The sequence below is a fragment of the Dermacentor variabilis genome, chromosome 9 (assembly GCF_050947875.1).
Source record: "Dermacentor variabilis isolate Ectoservices chromosome 9, ASM5094787v1, whole genome shotgun sequence".
Taxonomy (NCBI): domain Eukaryota; kingdom Metazoa; phylum Arthropoda; class Arachnida; order Ixodida; family Ixodidae; genus Dermacentor; species Dermacentor variabilis.
In genome coordinates, this window is record NC_134576.1 from 69,695,304 (window position 1) to 69,701,243 (window position 5,940).

Genomic DNA, 5,940 nt, shown 5'->3' on the forward strand with positions numbered 1-5,940 from the left:
CGCAACATGATTCAGATTACATCACAAAAGCAAGCAGCCCAACAGATACAATGCAAAGGGGAGAACAAGAGAACAGGTGCTGAACTCACTAGTTTTATTTTCTATAAAGATGTGGCTCATATACATCTTAGTGGCCGATAGGGGAAGAGAAACTGCTGCATTTACTCTGCATTGAACTAAATTGTGATCATGCTTTACACTGCACTTAGAGGTTCAAGACACACAACTGTGAAACAGCCCTCTATCAATGGCTGGATATATCCTATCGAATTTTCCTGTAGCAGAAAAAAGGAGCTGCACACCACGTCTGCCACCTGTTTTTTACCCCATGCAACCTTTGCAAACATAGGGCAGTACAATATTAAAAGAGTACAACCTGCTTTTTTGTGCTAGCTTTATTTCTGCCATAGTTTTTAACCATTTAGCTTTCCACAAGATTATGCCTTGACATCTATTGGATATCAAGAATGTACCAGCTGTTGTTCGGAAACTTCCCTCATTAGATGTGTGCAAAACTTTGTCAAAACTGCCTGAAAGCCAGTTTAGCCAATAAAAATTTTCCCTTTCTAATGGTCCGATGTGAAATTTACGACACTTAACAGAGTGGTACGAGTAGTGCCAACAAACTTGGTGGTCAAAAAAGAGGCAGAGATCCAAAATCTGCAACTTGTTTTTTGGCACATCACAGGTAAACAGGTTTGTCATTCAGTTGTTAACATACTGGAAAAAAAAAAGATACTGAGTTGGTCTTCAGATTTCAACGTCTGGTTTTGGGACCGTTTGTGTGGCGGTACTCATCTCACTTGATTTCTCCCCTAAATTTTACATCAGACCACTTAAAAGCTCTTAAAAGTAGAATCGACCAAGCTCTTGCCTCCATGTCACTGAATAAGTCTTGTGCACATCTATTGTGGGTAATATCTGAGCAACAGGTGAAGCGGCTGGTACATTCTAGATATCCAGTAATATCATAGCGTGAACTTCTGAAATGTAATCAAATGAGTGAAAAATATGGGGAAAAATAACAAAGGATCAGAAGCAAAAGAAGTTTCGTGCTGTCCTTTATTCACAAAATGTCACAATGGCTAAAGAACATAGGTTGTACACATGATCATCTTTATCTGCTCAGGGAGATTAGGATGTGCGCAGCAGTTGATAGAAGGTTCAGTAAAAGTTACGAGTCTTGAATTTACAAATGCAGTGTGAAACACATGCACAATTATGTTCGATGAAGAGTAAAAGTGGTGTACCCCTCTGCTGTCCTGCAGCGGTGTATGTATGCCAAACTTACTGCTGTGCTATGCTAGGCTGCGAGAGCATGCTGTACCACTAGAATGTCTTGGTTTTTCGAACCTGTTTAGATCTGTGTTTTCACATATAAATTTAGAGATACCACTGTGTAAAAAAGCAGAAACCAGAGAAGCCATGGTCATTATACAAAATCGTGATGTGTGTTGGCGAGCCATCTATTGCTCCGTCTTGAAAGGAGATATCTTATGTTAGTAATTGTATCGGATAATGCAGCTTGCATAATTTTGCACTTGTCTACACATGCACAAGTTAGAGTTTGCTTGTTGTGTATGTTTTCTTGCTTTTATTATTTTTGTCAGCGTACAATGTGCTATGTGTCAAATAAAACTTCAGTTGAGTTCAGCACCTGTCCTGTTGTCCTTTATTTTTGGTGTTCTATTTTTCATGCTGCCTTTGTATTCATGATGCAGGTGCACCAAATACCTAGTCATCCATACTTCAGTGGCAGGTTACATGATTCCACTGCATCTTGTCGGAAATCGTGTACAGGCCAGAATGGTATCAGATTTTTAGCATCATCAGTTGTCTGCCGTGCCCTTAGTTCTTAGTTCACATCAGGCCAAGCATTGTCATGCGTGCATGTACAACCGCTCTGTCCTGATATGATAACCAACTAATCAAAAATTTTATAGGAGCCTTCCACATTTACATTAAAAGACATACATATGCAATGTTATACACTGCAATGCCTCAGAAATTTATGCTTGCATTAATTATATGTGGCTTTTGTAATAAATATGACATTGCCTTCCTAGCACACGTTCAAGCTTTGATCATTGCACTTAGTTTTTACAGCATTGTTTATGATAGTCCTTGCTCAACTGAAATTTCTGGCTATCAATAAAAAAATTCAATTGCAAGAGAAGTGCATGCTTCTCGCTTCAGTGTTTGCCTCATGCTGTCGCACCATCGAAATAGCAACTGTGCACTTTCTTCAGCAACTGCCTGATAAATTTTAGTGAAAAAAGAAAAAAAAGAACGGTGCGCTAAAAGGCAGAAATCATTTTATAAGAGCATGTAACCACCCTGACAGCCCTTCACTGCTGTCTTTCAGCTGCGCGTGCATTCAGCTTGGTGAGCACTTTAATAGCCCTAGTTGAAAGCTTGGTCCTTTTAATACCCATCAGGTGCTCGAGCAAGGCAAAGGTTTGTTTGGCAGATTGTACATACTCAATGTTATAAGCCCAATACATGGAAAACAGAAGAGACATACCAGCCGTCACATCAAGGACATCAATTTGCACATTTTCAAACGTAACACTCAGTCCTTCCGAGAACATGACACTATCACCGGTGAAGATTATTGTTGGGTATGGGCGTGTCCTTCCATCAACCTTAAAAAGAAAAAAAAGCGTGCATTACAGCAACTCCATAAATATCAAAATATGGGCCCTATATACAGCCCCTGCAGTGTGATTACAGCCTTTGAGTGAAAATAATTGACATTATTGTGTAGATAAAAAGCCACACACATGAACGGAACATACAAATAACTTCTGCTGCATATGCTACTGCAGCGCACCTGCCCACAAAGTGCTTTTAATCAAGTGCATGAATTTGGAAACAATGTCATGAAAGTAATATTGCGAGTACATTGTCTTTTAGCCTGTGAAAAGCTTCAAATCAAATACCTAAAGTTCTGAATGGTCGCATTAATATGTGGTTTCTAGACTCTGTAAATGTTATGTATATTCGTTGTAGCACACAAATCACGTTTGACATTGTTAGTTGACAAACTAAAAGATATTCAGAAGCAGGGCTCAGTAGAGTTCAAACAAAACAATCAAGGTACCATAATTTCATTTTTTCGGTAATTCTTCCACCACGATATTCGATATGCAGCAAGAGCAGTGCGAACATAAAGAGTGAGACAAAAAGTTTTAAATATTACTAGGCGAGAAGATAATAAAGATATTAAAGACAAACCTCTAATTATTTGTTTTCTCAGTGAATTACGTTCTTTTGCTTACCTGCTAAAAGCACCCAATATATTAGTTGGATTACATACTATGAGTGAACATCAAAGCCCTTTGTTGAAAGTATACTATTCTTAAAATCTGGATCCTATATTAAGAGCAAAAGCCCTGCTATGTTGTCCTCCTAATACAAGTCCACATATCTACGGTAAATGTAGATGTACCTTTAAGGAAAACAAGCTCTGCAAGAAGTGGACATTTCTGTAGCTGAATGTTCATATGATAAATTAGTTCTGCAGTTGACATGGACGGCAGATGTAAACCAACTATATGATAACATTTGTATGAACCAGAAAAGGATGCCTCAGATTTTCAAAAACTGCAGAATATTAATATTTTCATTATGCGCAACAATAGGAAAATTATGCTCGTTAGGTAGCTAGTGTAAATATAGTTACAGAAGTTTTTAGTGAATAAAGGGAAAATCAGACATCCACCCGTTCGTAGCAATTGCTACAAAGGAAACCCATACGGGTTTCTCGAAAGAAAAGCCTCATAGCTGAAGAAAAATTCGTCCTGGTCCGGGACTCGAACCCGGGACCACCGCCTTTCCGGGGCAGCCGCTCTACCATCTGAGCTAACCAGGCGGCTAGCAGATGGCAGGGCGAAGTCGAATTTGTCGACAACACGAAGCAAAGGCAAGACTTTGACGTAGTACTTCTGCGGAAACCCGCAAGGTGGAGAGAAGTAAGGAATAAAGGGAAAATCAGACATCCACCCGTTCGTAGCAATTGCTACAAAGGAAACCCATACGGGTTCCTCGAAAAAAAAGCCTCAAAGGCGGTGGTCCCGGGTTCAAGTCCCGGACCAGGACGAATTTTTCTTCAACTTTGAGGCTTTTCTTTCGAGGAACCCGTTTGGGTTTCCTTTGTAGCAATTGCTACGAACGGGTGGATGTCTGATTTTCCCTTTATTCATTACTTCTCTCCACCTTGCGGGTTTCCGCAGAACTACTACGTCAAAGCCTTGCCTTTGCTTCGTGTTGTCGACAAATTCGACTTCGCCCTGCCATCTGCTAGCCGCCTGGTTAGCTCAGATGGTAGAGCGGCTGCCCCGGAAAGGCGGTGGTCCCGGGTTCGAGTCCCGGACCAGGACGAATTTTTCTTCAACTATGAGGCTTTTCTTTCGAGGAACCCGTTTGGGTTTCCTTTGTAGCAATTGCTACGAAAGGGTGGATGTCTGATTTTCCCTTTATTCATTACTTCTCTCTACCTTGCGGGTTTCCGCAGAACTACTACGTCAGAAGTTTTTAGTCTTTGAAAGAGTGAAAGCCAAGACTTGTCATGTGGATCAACTTTTTTGAACATGTTTAATAGTTTGCAGTCATCAAAAATGCTGGACTTGAAATGCTTACAATCTATTCAAATAAATCTAATTCACTTAAGTCGACATGAATTTCAAAGCAATTTCTTTGATCACTCAACTTAATTTAGGCCTTAACCAGCTTGTCATTCAAAGTAAGAATGCTAGCTGAGTTAATTAGCTGTAAAGAAAATTAAAACTTTCAGTCTATTACTAGTGGTAACAGCCACAAAATACGGCTATGCTGCAAACTAGTAGCCAACACAAGAACCTTTCGGTGACTTGATGTTTGCTGTAAGACATATCTTTCTAGCCCCAATAACTGGAAGAGAGAAACCAGCAATACAAAAGAGATGATAGGCTTTACACTTCGCGACTTAATGCAGATGCAAGGTCTACATATATGTAGTGCCAAATGCGACAAGAAGCAATAAAAAGAAAAAAAAGTCAACATAAAACTTCGCAATGACAGTTGGCACATGCTCTTGTCTTATTTCTGCCAAGAGTCCTGATGTAAAAAAAGACATAGTTCACAGAAAATCTGCAATGCGCAGAAAGATAACCTATCTACCTTCCTTTCACTGGTTTTCCTTTGCTGACTTTTTACACTATAAAAATAATCTAGTATTGTAGTTCACAGGTATACAACCATAATGCATGAGAGCCATACTGGAAACAGCCACAAAATAAACCATAAAGTGATTCAGCTTCCAATGAAAGCCCAATGCTTGCAGCAAGTCTACTGAAGAAGAAAAAAATTTCAGCAGAAAATAATCTGCTCCTAGCATTGTATGCTTTATATACATAACTTAACATCAAAAAAACAATTATAACCGTAGCTGTGCTAGATCTAACCTATCTCTTTCATGAACCACAAAGTGACTGAGCTTCGACAAAACATTTTCAGTTAAAATTCAGCTTGAATGGGTGGCACCAATGGCTGTACTGCTGTTTCATAAGCACGTACTGCTGATTCATCTAAAAAGTACCTTTTTTCTAGTTCTTTTTTCAATTTTTTTGTCCTCAAAAGGCCACTGTCCAACAGACTAACAAATAGTGTGCTATCTTGAGTGAACTTTTTTGTGTTTGTCTGAAAGCATGCTTACAGCATATGAGGTCTTACCAACGGTGCAAAGATGTCATCCCCACGTTCGCTCAAGAGAAATGGCAGCAGAATGAGAGCACCAACTCCTATGGCATCTAAAACATGGAAAGAAGCAGGGATTAGGCAGAACTCCTTTGTAAAAGGAGCCATCTCACAGCTTAGCTGAACCATGTGTAGTCCATAAACAATTACGTTACTGACACATTAACCATATATGAATGCAAAAAACTGCAGATCCAACGCACA

The 5,940-nt window shown here is 39.5% G+C and overlaps 2 non-coding genes across 2 annotated transcripts; one reads left to right on the forward strand and one right to left on the reverse strand.

The window, feature by feature from the left end:
- Positions 1-3,799: 3,799 nt before the first annotated feature.
- TRNAS-GGA (transfer RNA serine (anticodon GGA)) lies at positions 3,800-3,874 on the reverse strand. The gene has a single exon. It is a non-coding gene; the product is annotated as a tRNA-Ser (tRNA).
- Positions 3,875-4,308: 434 nt separating this feature from the next.
- Positions 4,309-4,383, forward strand: TRNAS-GGA (transfer RNA serine (anticodon GGA)). The gene has a single exon. It is a non-coding gene; the product is annotated as a tRNA-Ser (tRNA).
- Positions 4,384-5,940: the final 1,557 nt, after the last annotated feature.